This window comes from Alosa pseudoharengus, unplaced genomic scaffold (genome assembly GCF_046254945.1).
Source record: "Alosa pseudoharengus isolate Yale_2024_CS ecotype anadromous, Long Island Sound unplaced genomic scaffold, YU_APseudo_1.1 YU_APseudo_1.1_scf_7, whole genome shotgun sequence".
Taxonomy (NCBI): domain Eukaryota; kingdom Metazoa; phylum Chordata; class Actinopteri; order Clupeiformes; family Clupeidae; genus Alosa; species Alosa pseudoharengus.
The window spans coordinates 146,551-161,075 of record NW_027468859.1 but is presented as its reverse complement, the minus strand read 5'-3'; the positions used below and the strand labels follow the sequence as shown (position 1 = coordinate 161,075).

The 14,525-nt window shown below is 43.6% G+C and overlaps 1 long non-coding RNA gene across 1 annotated transcript; it reads left to right on the top strand.

Annotated features, from left to right (window-relative positions):
- The first annotated feature begins 2,837 nt into the window (after positions 1-2,837).
- LOC143109970 (uncharacterized) lies at positions 2,838-3,387 on the top strand. The gene is made up of 3 exons (XR_012984021.1): positions 2,838-2,940; positions 3,031-3,179; positions 3,345-3,387. It is a non-coding gene; the product is annotated as an uncharacterized LOC143109970 (long non-coding RNA).
- Positions 3,388-14,525: the final 11,138 nt, after the last annotated feature.

Below are 14,525 nucleotides of genomic sequence, written 5' to 3'. Positions count from 1 at the left end.
GCTATCTTCTTGAGCGGTCACTGATTGAGACACAGAAAGTTCTCAAGAACACTATTCGGTCTTTAAACATTTACCTAATATTTGTAGTTGCCTTAAAAAAGGAAAAGCAAAGGTGACAGCCCCCCCCCTCCTATTTTTTTTTCTCATCGGATCTGCATCGATCTCAAATATGACATTTCTAAAATCAAATTGACGGAAATCCGTCCTACGACGGAGAACTTTAATCCTTGGATATGGTCATGTTATCTACAATGGCCAGTAAAAGCTCTTAGTCTAGGCTAATGTTTGCTGTTGTAAATAGAGATATATTACCGACATAGTGCAAGAAGTTGTAGGCTCAGTTTTTAGCTCAAAGTAAACGTGCATTTCCTGTACTCTAGAATTTATGTACAAGGGTTTGTCACAATTGGTACTCATGGTGAAACAATATGACTGATGAGTGTATGCTCTGATAAGATGAAATTCTGATAAGATGAAATTCAAGACCTCAAGAAGCTATACGTTTTATCAGTCTTTAGGCTTTGTAGCTGCTGAATGCAAGCTTTTTGTCAGAATTTGAGCATAAATTGTTGTACTGTACCCATGCAATGTATCAAAATGTTACTCATCTCTCTGCTCTCATCCCTCTTCTCTTTCCTCCTACAGGCTTGCACTTCACAGTTTCCGGCAACAAGAGAAATTGGTTGTCAAACAGATCACCCAGAGATTCTGAAACGTACTGTTGATACACAGCTCTCTCTGCGGACTCTTCAGCCTCACTTCAGAAGTGAAGGTACAAAGTATGATCTCTCACAAATGTTTCTGATAAGGTTAAGCCTCTAGCTGTTACCTCAGTAACTTATTGTCATTTGTTTGTACCCAATAAAACATATCTGTTCAAGGTATCCAGGCTACTGTGTCCAGCAAAGACTGTGGTGTTGGCACGTCCACTGTTCCCCTCACTGCCCCGCCGCCTTTTTTAACGTCAACACCTATAAAGAGACCTCGTCTGGAGGAGGTGGAGGAGGAGGGAGAACTATATCTTGAGGGCAGCTCTTCAATGGTGGCTTCTCAAGGGCTGGATGCCACTTATGATCCGGCTGACTCTGTTATATCTGATCTGGCTGACTGATATTTCGTGAGTAACTCAGATGTCATCATGTGTGAGTTTTCATGTGTTATGTACCATCACTTGTTGCGTTTTATTTCTTTATTTATTCATTTACAGAGGTATGCCATCTACTCCAATCCATGAAGTGAGTAAATATATAGTTTACGAGACCTGCATCATGGAGCTGTTCAAGGTGTGTCCTGTGTGCAAGCATCCGTGCACCATTCAAACGAGACGGCTCGGGACATTCATCTCCGTGGTGCAGCAGTGCCCCCATTGTGAGTACCACCGAACCTGGGACAGCCAACCCCTACTCAACAACACGCCTCATTCTTTAAAATTCAAAGGGTAAGTGAATTTGGTCATAGTTGTTGAATAAAGCATGAAATTATAAATAATACAGAGGTAGTGCCAGCTTTAGGTGCAATTACATGAATGTTTTCAACAACCCTTTTCTTTCCAATCTCTGTTTACTATTAGGTCTTTAGGGCTATGCACCTACAAGTGTTCCTTTACGACACCTTTCGTCGCCATGCGCGCACCTATATTGAACCTGCCATTGTCACCAAATGGAAGGCCTCTCAGGATGACATGCTGCTCCGCCTTAGTAGGGAAAATGCCATAATTGGTGGCGACATGAGCATTGTACTATGTAAATGTTTTCAAAGGCCACTCCGCAAAATTTGGTAGCTACACCGTGATGGACCTGAAAACCAACACCGTGATTGATGTTCAGTTGGTCCAGGTGAGTGGGAATGAATTATACTGTAAGAAGCTTTTATTTGCCCATGTGGCACCTGCTACGTATAGACACATGCATCTGATTTGTTTTCATAGAGCAACGAGGTAGGCGGTAGCTACCACATGGAGAAGGAGGGCCTGAAGAGAAGCCTTGCATTGTTGAACGGGCGCAAGGTGACCCTTGACTGTATAGTGACAGACCGACACCCGCAGATACAAAAGTTCCTGAGGGAAGCTGGCATCAACCAGTACTATGACGTCTGGCACATGGAAAAAGGTGTTTAAACATGCAATAGTCCACCCCCTCCTAAAAAAGACAAAACGTGAAAACACTGGCCTGAATGATTGCTAAATAGCATTTTCTTTCTAGAATTATAGAAAAAGCTGCCTTTCACCTACTTCAATCTTTCTATCTGACAATTAGATATTAGACCTGCGGCATGTTATAGTTATGATCTGAAAGAGTTGAGGATCAAAAGTGAAAATGTTTTTTGAATTCCAGGACTTTCAAAACAGCTGGAGAAGATCAGCAAAATAAAAGACTGCCAGAAGCTGAAGAAGTGGATGCGGGCCATAAGAAATCACATTTACTGGACTGCGGCAACATCTACGTCAGGACCAGAGAGGGTGGCAAAATGGACCTCCATCCTCAACCATGTCCGGGACTTCCACACCCACGAGGACTCCAATTTCCCAGCCTGTCTGCATCCAGTTCGCAAAACCCGCGACAAGAACAAATGGCTGACAACAGGTATCTTTTGTTATGTATAGGAAATCACTTCAAACACATTGTACAAGTCCTTTATAGTTGACAATCAGAACGAGTGTATTGGAAGTCAGTCATATGGATTCAACTAATTTGGTTATATTGGCCCATTGCAACTGTTGGCATATCATGGTTTTGTGATAGAACAACAATGTTTTTTGTCTGTTGTAGGAACTCCAGCGTTCTACCAGCTGGAGAAGGTGCTGAGTGCCAAAAGAGTCCTCAAGGACATTGCTAAGCTTATCCCCCACCACCAGACCTCATCATTAGAGTCATTTCACAGTGTGATCTTGCAATTTGCTCCAAAAAATGTGGTGTTTCCTTTCCTTGGGATGCTTTGCAGGTAACGGGAACTTCGATTGCACAGATGGTAATGCTACATATTATGTGCATGCCATTATTTTCATGTTTGGTTTTCTCTTTACTGCGCAAGACTCTACCTGGCTGCTCTGCATTACAATGAGAATGCTGCACGAGACCAGGCCACCTCATCCTCTGGGGACCCTCTCTACAGGATGCATTTCCCAAAGTACAGGAAGGGAGAGTGCAGGGTGAAACCCATCAAAACTGAGACAACATTCCGTAAGTTACATCATTTTTTATTTATCAACAATAAAATATCTGTTCATTATGTATGCTATTGCACTATAGTGGCTTTACAATGAACAAAACAATAAATAAATGTACAATGAAATACTTTACAAACTATGTACATAGTTACAGAAGTGTTTGTGAAATATTGCACAGGGTATGTGGAACACTTGATGGGCTTCATCATGGGCGAGGTCTTGGACCCAGAAGCATACAGGGAGGAACTCCTGAAAATAAGCATTCCTCCGGACCTGTCCTCAAAGTTTGAGCACCCAGAGAAGGAGGAGGTGATCGCCAACTACGTTTCTCGCTTCAATCCAGGGGAGGCAGTTTGAAGCCCACGTATTGTCCTTGGCTGTCAGGAAACTCCCGACGAACACGCAGGACCACACATGACGGATTGACGACCCTTATTCTGCGTCCAAGGAAACCCCAACACCAACTGACAAAGCTCCTGTAGGCAAGATACCTGTAACGACTAAAAAAAACATTGCATTAGTTATGAAGGGAATATTTTGTATTCATATTTTATGTGAATGGTTTAATGATTCAAGTCTTTATGACTTGAAGACTGTATAGTTAAAAGATAATAGAAGCTGACCAGACCTGATGAAGGCCTAATCCTCATCCTCCCTTTCTATTGCATATTCAAACTGGGTTGGACCTAGGTGTCACTCCTTCTTTGTGTGTAACTTTAAATATGGTCTCTGTTAGTCAGAGAAGTTAGAAGAGAATATTGAGAATCTGGTGAAACCCATGATGGGGTGACACAAACATGTACTTTTCTCCCTTGAGGGGCACTAGGCCCCTCATTGAAAAGAATAAAGCCTGGATACTGACTTGCATCGTCCTGATTGAGTCTCGAGAAATATGGTAGTAAAAAATATACTATCAGTTAGCAGGTTACATAATCTGTCAGTTCTGTCAAAAATGCAAAGTGCAATTGTCATATTTCAAGGAAATATGTTTTATTTCTGTTTTCTGTAATTAATATATTTTGTAATGTCTTATGTGTGTATGTTTGATACCTGCTGAATTTGCAGACAATAGCCATACATAAAAAGAAAGACAACAACAATTGGGGCATGTGTTGGTGTGTAAGGGCATTAGTGAACATAGACTAACATCTGCTTTTGCTGATGAAAACGGTAGCCTGTCACTTCTCATGAACACTGGGAAAAACTAATAAGTAGCCTAATAAATAACACGTACTGCTCTATTCCCCGGAGCCGTAAGGCCCCATGGTCAGCTCTGTAGATGTTCAGTGCGTTCTGAAGAGAATAAACATTCAGGCACACCGGGTATAACCATGGATGATCAATTATGCATTGAGGGATCTCCTCCAGCTGCTGCAGACGTCGTGTGATCTATAATGGTAAGGTAAGGTGAGTGCTATGCTAGCACAGTCGCTAGCATTATTCGTAAATGAGTGAGTAATATGGCATACTCGCTAGCTCATTTGTAAATAAGTTAGTAACACGGTGACATATCTACAGGCCTTTCTGTAGCTTAGAAAAGTTACCTGTGGAATCTCCTGGCAGCATATACTCTGCCTCAGTTGGCATTGCCCCACAATTTCCACACGCACACCTATATAATTAATAATAAAAGCTAATCAAGTGCTGTGAATCTAGTGAAGTTTTTAAATGCAAGCAAATGTTAAATATTGTAAAAAGACTGGCTTTATGTCAATAAAAATTACATTACGTTTACTTCGTAACAGGCTGAAAAGGGTCAAGGCTAATAGCCAAGCCTAATGACACGTAGCACAGATGGAGGATAAATACATTGATTTAAAAAGTTAACAAACCATTCAGCAACTGCTTGCAGCATTCGTGAAGGTGTTTCTACAGGTGGCTCCTCTTCATCTTGATCTGGGTCAGACTCTGGGTCAAACATGTTGGGCTGGAGTGCGCCTCTGTAATCCGTCATTTTCACCCGAGCGGTGGAGGTTTTCACGTGAAGAAAACGAACAGCGTAAACATCTGACAGGTGGGGCGTGGCCAGCAGTAGCTTATTTGCATAAAAGTGACCTTAAAGTCCTTAAACGGCTCATTCTGAAAGGGACTGAAGCTGGCAAGAATTAGGCTGCAGAGATCTCTTTATGTGAGATTGATTTTGTGCAAAAAACTTTATGAACATGTTTTGTATGGCCCATAGACCTATTCTAACTTGTTTAAAAAGAGGTATAATATGTCTCCTTTAATATTTTGTCACTAGCAACATACATCTTTCCTTTGTCAAATGTGTTACGTTCCAAGTAGCCTAGTGCATTCTGCTTCATAAAGTTGAACAAATACATTTGCTTATTTCACAGAAAAATATAAATAGCCAGTTTAGGGTCTACAGTGCAGAGTTGGTAAGTTATGGGGAAATTCTTTATCTAGTAGCTGAGTAGCCTGATGGTAGGCAGGTGCGCTCGTAGACATACGGCCGAACATAGAAGCGCCAATGAATCGTGCTCTCCGGTGTTGTGTGCCTTCTGGTTTCTCCACCTACTGGTTTCCTTGCGTGTGCATGCGCTGCAGCAGTTGTCAGACATTCACAAACAAGTTGTTTTAGGCGGTTTGAAGTCGCTTTCATACGCCATGAGCACTCGGCTACATTACAGCCACTCGGACAAAAGACATGTAAAAAAATATATGTTTTGAAAACTAGCATTAAACTGGATTCGATCCCGCAAAAGCAACACACGCGTGACTCTCTCCATCCTGATTCCCTACTCTTTGAGCCAACTAATATGTTACGCAAATCAATTAACTATTGTAGCCTACCATTAATTAATAACGTAGGCAACACCCAGGTAACATGTTGTCCAGGCTATCTGAAACAAGGGGTTGCCTCTCATCTACAACAACCTTGGGCTGCTACAGTCGTCAGTGCACTGTGCACAGTAGGCCTATGCTACTCGTTGTGGTTGATCAACTAAAAATAAAAGATGTATTTGGTGATGGCGTTATTGTAGGCCTAGTAGACCTACATTCTGAGAAATTAAATGGTACGAGAAACGATCTACATAGCGCACCAGACCGCGATGTCTTCAAGGGTTGAATGAAGGGAGTTTGCAAAAATGAGTGTATTTTTCAAGTCAATAAACATTCTTAATTTTCGAATGTCTTTGTCAGGGAACATCTGACTTTTAAAAACCATAGGCCTGGTAGTCGCTCAGAGTTATAAGATAAAGGCAATACCATTTGTGTCACCTAATGCAGTTCAGTGAATAGCAAGATACCATCAGAAGCCAACAATCATAAAGCACAGTGCGCGCGCGCGCTCTCTTCCCTGCGCATGAAGCTGTCTGCGTGTTGTAGGCTAGATTTGCGAGTTTTTTTCTATCTGCTTTACTTTTGTAAGTTGCGACCACCTAGGCTGTTATAGACGTTCTATGAGGTACCAGTGTTTAGCTGTGTCACAAAACAATAAGCTTTGTCAGACTACTTTTAAAATGATATTCAGGGCTATATACATTTTAAACATTCGGGGCTGAAGATAGGGTTGCCAACTTCCTCAACCCCAAATGAGGGACACTTCACTTCAAATGCGGGACCCCCCCCCCCACAAAAAAAAAAATACAAATGGTGTACTGTCACTTTAAGAGCATTGTCTCGGTATTCATAATATTTTGCCAGCTCCATTCAAATATAGCCTATGGTCATTCCACAAACTCTAACATTGTTTGTGCCACATTTAGGCCTATAGCATAATGATAAGTATATTAAGTTGGTGTAAACAACCTTCATTCCTGTGGAAATAGAAGCATGTAATGATGCTAGCTAGATATTTTCTGTTTGCAATTAAAAGTGAATTATGAACCTGGTAGCCACCTAGCTATCTGAGTGGAAAGTGTTTCAATTGGCATAGCCTATCATGTGCTTCATGTAAATGCTTAGTTAAGGGAAACGGATTATTCAAGACTCACCAATTCCATTACACAAAGGCAATTGACCACTCATCATATTCTATCAGTCCAAATCACAGTGCGTGCAGCCTATGTCAAAGTGCCCTCACATTTTGTAAATGGTCAGTAGCATAGTGTGAACCGGATAATTCCGCAATCTCCTCGCGTTGTTTTTGTTGTTCTCATGATTTCATTTTAAAAGTTTCTTATATTAAAAAGGTGAAATCAATTACCAACAATCACAAGCCAGCTGGAAACTTCCACCCTCTCTCCCTCTTGTTCCCAATTAAAACGAGTAGCATAACGTTCAAGTTAGATCTGCTGCATAATAGAGAGACTGCAAGGACCCAAAAAGTATCATCCTTATGTAAGATGCTGTTGCTGCATTTTGACATTGTAATCGTTCTCTAAGAAGAGTGAAAAGCAGTTTGCAGTAAAGCTTCTCTGGCTAAATTGTGGTGCCCCTTCTGTCCCTTGGTGCCATGCGCACATTGCGAGATGCGCGTGGTAGCGGCGGCACTGGGCACTTTGTTCCAGGTGCGTTTACAGTAGCCTACTATTGACAAGTTAACAATGCCGATGAGCTCTGATTGAAAATCGGGAGTGGTGCTGTCCCTGACGGGACAAATCAAAATCACCCAAAACACGGGATGTCCCGCACAATTCGGGACGGTTGGCAACCCTAGCTGAAGACCCGACAAAGCCTTGCGTTAATTCTTCAGGTGGGAAGTGTCAGGAATTTTCATACGAGAGACGCTCTCATTGGTGGTTAGTATATGGAGTAGGGAATTGACAGCAACATATCCAATCACATTATGAGAGATGCTGAATTTAACATGAACTGCGATGTTTGATTTTAAATTAATGTAAATTTAGCCGGGACTGTAAGCTGGCACACGTGGGTGCTCGATGTTTTCAGTGGGTGCCCGAGAGACGGAGCACCCACGGTATCGGCACCTATGACAAGCGTATCTCGCGGTTGCATCCATTACAAACAAACATGCAATGTGAACGTCTGGGATTGGGGAGAGCACTAAATGCTCTTCTGAATAAGCACGAAGTCAAGCCTTTAAATGTACAACACTCTTTAATAATCAAAAAAATAAACGCTAATGAAGTAAACTTGTGACCATCAAAAATCGTTTATCGCCTGTAACTCTGTGATAACAGGACGTAACAGGAAGGCATTTGGCTGAGCAACGGAGGTTAATATGCTCTATATTTTGTCCAAATGATGTCTGTCTATCATTGTTGCACTCGGAGAAAACCAGAATGTTTCATTTGTCCTGCGTTTCTTCTATGGCTGCAAACGGGATTCACTCGCCGTTAACCAAATATTTCTTTATTAGGGCAGGGCAGGCATATTTCTGGCTAATAAATTATTTCTAAACCAGTCTGCTAAAGTCTGTAGTGAAGTCTGTGTAGGGTTTTCCAGCTCCATTTATTTCTTCGAGACACCCTGCTCACTTGAGACCTCTGCCGGTTGTTGCAGCGTTGTTGCAGCATCACTGGAGAAATACAAATTAAAGTCGCGTGATCCCGCGCGAGGGAAGCTTGGCAAGTCAAAGCACTGCCCACTGTATATGGGTTCTCAAAGAGGGTTTACCGAAAGAAGCTACAACGCTCCAACCGTTCCTCCTTCATCATAGAGCCATTTTCTTAATATTGTAACGTCGGCGCATAAAGACTGTGTTAGCGTTCTCCAGCGAAAGGCATGCTGGGACACGAGGGTGAACATTTGGGGGGTTTATGTCGTTATTCTCCTAAGTTATAAGTGTAATGTTAGCGTCTTTATTGTGACATGTTTCCCTTTTAGTTCTCCCTCGTGTGTGATCCTTTTTGTGTGGGAGGCTGCGTCCTCCCCTGTATGTGTAGTGTGTGTGCGTGCTTGACCTGCCCTGTTTGCATTGTGTTCTGTGTCTTGGTCTGTCTGTGTCCCTGCCCTCGTTCTTGAGCCAATAAAGCTTGCTCTGAACTTCTCTTAGCGTCCTGAAACCTTTAAACGCTACATTGGTGTCAGAAACGACTTTCGAACATGGCCTCCACTCAGCGGGAGAAGCTGGGAGCGGGAGACCTCATCACTGGGTGGAGGCCCACGCAAGAGGATCCAGAGAGAGCCCTTGTCAGGGCTACTAAAAAGCTCGAGGCCTTCTATCGTGACTGCCGCCGGAGGAGAGGAGCTGTTACCGGGACCTGCCTGCTGCCATGGGAGGAGATCTGGCCGGAAGAAGCGGTCGCGGAGAAGACGATGCTGGCCTGGGCGCTGACTCCACGGCGAGCCGCGACGCGTGAGCAGAGCCGAGGGAGTGCGGCGAGGAAGAGGTTCTTAGACGATGGACGGTTGGCGGAGCCGCTGAGGGCAGCGAACTCACGACGGTGGGGCAGCTTCGACGGAAAGGCTCTCTAGAGTGTGACTGTTTCGTGTGTGCTTTAACTTTTGGGTGCGTGTGAGGGGCACCGGGCAGTGCTAGGCGCTAGTTCAAGTTGGCCTGTTGGCCGGCGCCTTTAAAAAAAAAAAAAAAAAAAAAAGTTCGTTGTGTGGAGTTCGATAGCACGACCATCTCGGGGGTCGTGCCTTCGCCGAGGCCGCGAAGGAGTGGAACGGGCTGGGAACAGAGCAGTACGGCTCTGCGAGATGGCAACACGAGGAGGGACGCCGAAGACGGTAGCTGCAGCGGGAGAGCTCAGCGCGGTCCGGTTGCTGTGGAGTCGGTGCCTGTCTGTCCCGGTCGGCGACTCGACGGAGCGGAGTGGCGTTGGCGCAGCTTCACCTGGCCCCCCTCGAACCCCGGTGCTTGGTACAGTGTCAACGGTTGTAAGGCCACCTAGGGCCCCGTCTGGAGAGGAGGAGTGCCGTGGTGACACGCCGCGGAAAGTGCAGCCTGAGGGCGGCTGCTGAGAGGGAGCTGGTGACGAGCGGGTCGGCCACGTGGCTGCTAGCACGCCCGAACTGGATTGCTAGCAGCGTGGCGCCCCGTTGAGTGAGCTCCTGCGGCGCGTGCACCCCACGTGAGTTGGCGGAACTGTCGCACTGAACTGAGTGGCGGGCGACGCGCGCCGACGTTAGCATGTGGCTACCTCGTGGGCATTGCCGAGGACGGCAATGGCTTGTTGGGGGAGCTGTGTAACGTCGGCGCATAAAGACTGTGTTAGCGTTCTCCAGCGAAAGGCATGCTGGGACACGAGGGTGAACATTTGGGGGGTTTATGTCGTTATTCTCCTAAGTTATAAGTGTAATGTTAGCGTCTTTATTGTGACATGTTTCCCTTTTAGTTCTCCCTCGTGTGTGATCCTTTTTGTGTGGGAGGCTGCGTCCTCCCCTGTATGTGTAGTGTGTGTGCGTGCTTGACCTGCCCTGTTTGCATTGTGTTCTGTGTCTTGGTCTGTCTGTGTCCCTGCCCTCGTTCTTGAGCCAATAAAGCTTGCTCTGAACTTCTCTTAGCGTCCTGAAACCTTTAAACGCTACAATATATTAATCTATCTATAAAGCCAGAAGCGTCTGTGTGTCTGTGGCATGCATATGTCGCTGGCCGTTTGTCAGACTGACCTAAGATTTCGTATGTGGCACAAAGGTGTGCACTCTCGATTTTGAAGCTGTTTGAATGCATATTTCAAAATATACTTATTTATGTAGGACGTTTATTGCTGCACTGCACTGTTTCCAAGGGGACCAGTTTCAAGGGAGCTCCACCCCATGGATCGTGTAGGCCTACTGACAGTTGCTAGGTCCAAAGAACGGGCTCTGCTAGGTCTCACTTTGATGATAGTCAGTCGCAATTTAAAAAACGGATTACTCGGGAACCGCTTGTGGGTTAAGATGTAAGATCATTATCATGTCTGACCTCAACAATAAAGACTCCCTGTATGCAGTTTGCTGGCATAAAATGATTACGGATTTTGCAACAAGACGCCAACAAACACGGGTATGCTATGACCACTCAATAAAAGTTTGTGCAATACACTGACGCTTCAAATAGTCCAGGCCACTCTGGACTTGCGACTTTGACTAACCAAACGATAACTCCGACTGCAAGGTCCCAAAATTGAAACGAGAGATAGGCTAATGCCACATAGCCAACGTTAGACAACAACTTGCAGACTGAGCGACTTCACTTATCACGCCATCAAACACCGATAGCCCATGTAGTGACCACTCAAAATAAAAGTATAGCAATAAGGGACCGTTCGTTATTTATAAACGGGGTCACCGGAGGGATTTTGAGTGCTTCAATCAAAAGTTGCATGACCTTCCCCTGCCTGCAAGAAAATTTCCAACGACCCTCCAGCAGTCTGTTCAAAAAAGACATGACCCTCCCCGACCAATCGTCGATACCTAGCGCTATAGAGCGCTATGAAAACACAACGACATAAGCAATAGTTCTAAACTCACCCTCTGCTTTCTGATCTTACACATCACACTTCACCAAGATGGTGGCCATTTCTGTAGATTTACTCACTAACATTGTTGTGGAAACACAATAAGCATGGAAACTAAATGCACACTTCCTGCAACTGCATTAGCCTACTTGAAATAATTTACTCCTCTAGTAAGTATTCACATGAAATAAAACAATAAAACATTGAGACCATTCAACAAAGCACACTGGGTAATAACAAATTCAACACATGAACTTGTTGCTATGGACTCGTCTCTAGGCTTCCTCAGTCATTGTAAAGCTGCCGAAGCTGAACATTATCCAAAACTCAATTTCTCAGACGAGCGTCAATTTGGGAGCTTGCTACACTCCTTCCTTCTCAAATGACTTGAAAAGACCGTTTGCACAATTTCACAAATAATCACAGGGACCGAAAAATACCTAACAAGCCAACTTTTTCCGGGTTTAGGCCTATCATTTTAACTTTTCCCCGCTGTCTTGCCGTTTTAATATTTTCCCGTAGAATATCCCATATTAGGCTACTGTAATACTCTCTTAAAGGAATTATCCGGAGTAAAATGCACTTTAAATCGATTTACGGATGATTGGGGGTACATACGTTGAGTTGACATCAAAATCATGTCATTCGGATGTGTTTTGAGAAAGTTCGATTGTACCGTTTTCAGTCACACAACTCGTAGCCTGGAAGTGAGCAGGGCATTTCAATTAGGCCTGTCAAACTCGATTCCTTTTAAGGATCCGGGTTATTCTGAGTCACTCACTAAACTGATCCGGGTTGAACGAGTCACTTGAGTCACTTGAGTCAGTATTGCTAAATCGCAAAGAAATTCAGTCCTACGTTCAAGCAGTGCAGTGGGGTGCTTCATTTCGTTAAGTGCCTTCTCATGTTGGATGTGGATCCTCCATGATTTGAAACCAGGTTTTTGCAGTACTTGCCTTTAGCCTAAGAGTTTTGCTCTCCTGGTCAAAGTGCATCCACACATTGTTCATCTTTTTGGTGCTCATGTTCAGAAACTTTGATCTTATTGACAGAGAGGGTAGCCTATATTATAATAATTAATTATTTGTTGTTGTTTTGTTAACAATAGAAAATTTGCCTAGGTCTAATGCTACTCTGCTACAATGTTTATTACCACTACTATATACTAATAGTAGGCTACTAGGAATCTATTCTAATAGGTATTATATGCAGCTAATACTAGGCAACTCATATTATTAGCCTATTAATCATAGCTATACATATATATATATATATATATATATATATATATATATATATATATATATATATATATATATATAATGTTAGGTAGCCTAATATAATATCATATAATATAATATAATATAAAATAGCCTAATATAATAGCATCAAAACCTCCACCCACTCATGGGAAAGAAAGCCGTTTGAGCCAGACTGTTTATTTATTGTCTTAACCTAGCCTAAGCAATTGACGTTCAATGTAGACATAGAAAGAACGTAGAAATGCCCTGCAGTGAATAAATTATTATTGTTATTATTATTATTATTACTACTACTACTACTACTACTACTACTACTACTACTATTCTCATTAGGCCTATATTATTATCACCTTGACACGAGTAGAAACTAGGCTACTTGCTCGTCTACAGATCCACTCATGACAATGTAGCCGGCTGATTCGACTGACTCGCACTCATAACAACATAATGTAACCGGTCCGCCCGGCTGAAATGACCCAGGTAGGCTAGCCTACTCAAGCAACTCCATACAGAGCTTGCAATGTTTCGGACTGTCTTCGCGACCTAATTGCATTTTAAAGTAGGCTATGCGTGCAGAATATATGTTATTTCAGAAGTGAAAGCATGGCTTTTGTTGTGGATTTTCTTTTAACCTTGACGAGGAGTTACTCGCTCCTCTAAAGATCCACTCATGACAACGTAGCCGGCTGATTCGGCTGCCTCGCACTCATAACAACAACGTAACCGGCCCGCTTGGCTGATCCGACTGGCTAGCCTACTCTCCATACAGAGCTTGCAATGTTTCTGACTGTCTTCGCGACCTAATTGCATTTTAAAGTAGGCTATGCGTGCAGAACATATGTTATTTCAGAAGTGAAAGCATGGCTTTTGTTGTGGATTTGTTTTTCACCTTGACGAGGAGTTACTCTAAAGATCACTCATGACAACGTAGCCGGCTGATTCGGCTGACTCGCACTCATAACAACATAACCGGCCCGCCCCGCTGATTCGACTGACCCGGGTAGATAGGCTACTCAAGCAGCTCCATGAGCGTGCAGTGCACGACCTAATTGCATTTTAATATACTACATCTATACACCAAATCTAATTATGTCTAGGCTACATGCAGAACATTGAATGTTATTTCAGAAGTGAAAGAAATGGCTTTTGTTGTGGAATTGCTTTTCACCTCGAGGAGGAGCTACTCGCTCTCGCAGATCCACTCATGACAACGTAGCCGGCTGATTCGACTGACTCGTACATAACGTAGCCTAACCGGCCGGCTGATCCGACTAACCCGGATCAGCCGCTCCAATCTGAGTCCCATGGTCTGTGAGTCTGCAATGTTTCCGGCTCTGCGGGAAGTTAACCAGTTATCTCGGACTGCCTGCTCACTCAGTTGCTTGAGTTGATTTGTGGAGTTGTGGTTGCCTACGAAATTGTTACATTTTTGGCAGACGATGGCTAGGGCTAGGAGGCTAGCTAATGTTGCAAGAGGTTTGTGTGGCCCTGTTTATCGTTTTAGATTGAATTGTAGGCTAGTAGGACTCAACTGATCCGAGTTAATGATACTAGAGACTCGCGACTCATGAGTTAATTTAAAGACACGGGTGAAAGATCCGAGTGAGTCACGACTCGAACACCTTTAATTTCAATTTCGCCGCTACAAAACGCTATTTTTATACCTCTTCTACAGTTCCAAACAACATAACACTTACGTGGTAGTGAGTAGAGGGTCCCTAAAGCCAAACCGAAGTATCCCGAGGTCTTTATGTGGTCGAATAGAGAGTCCAGAATGAATTTCATCAAGCCAGTACCTTT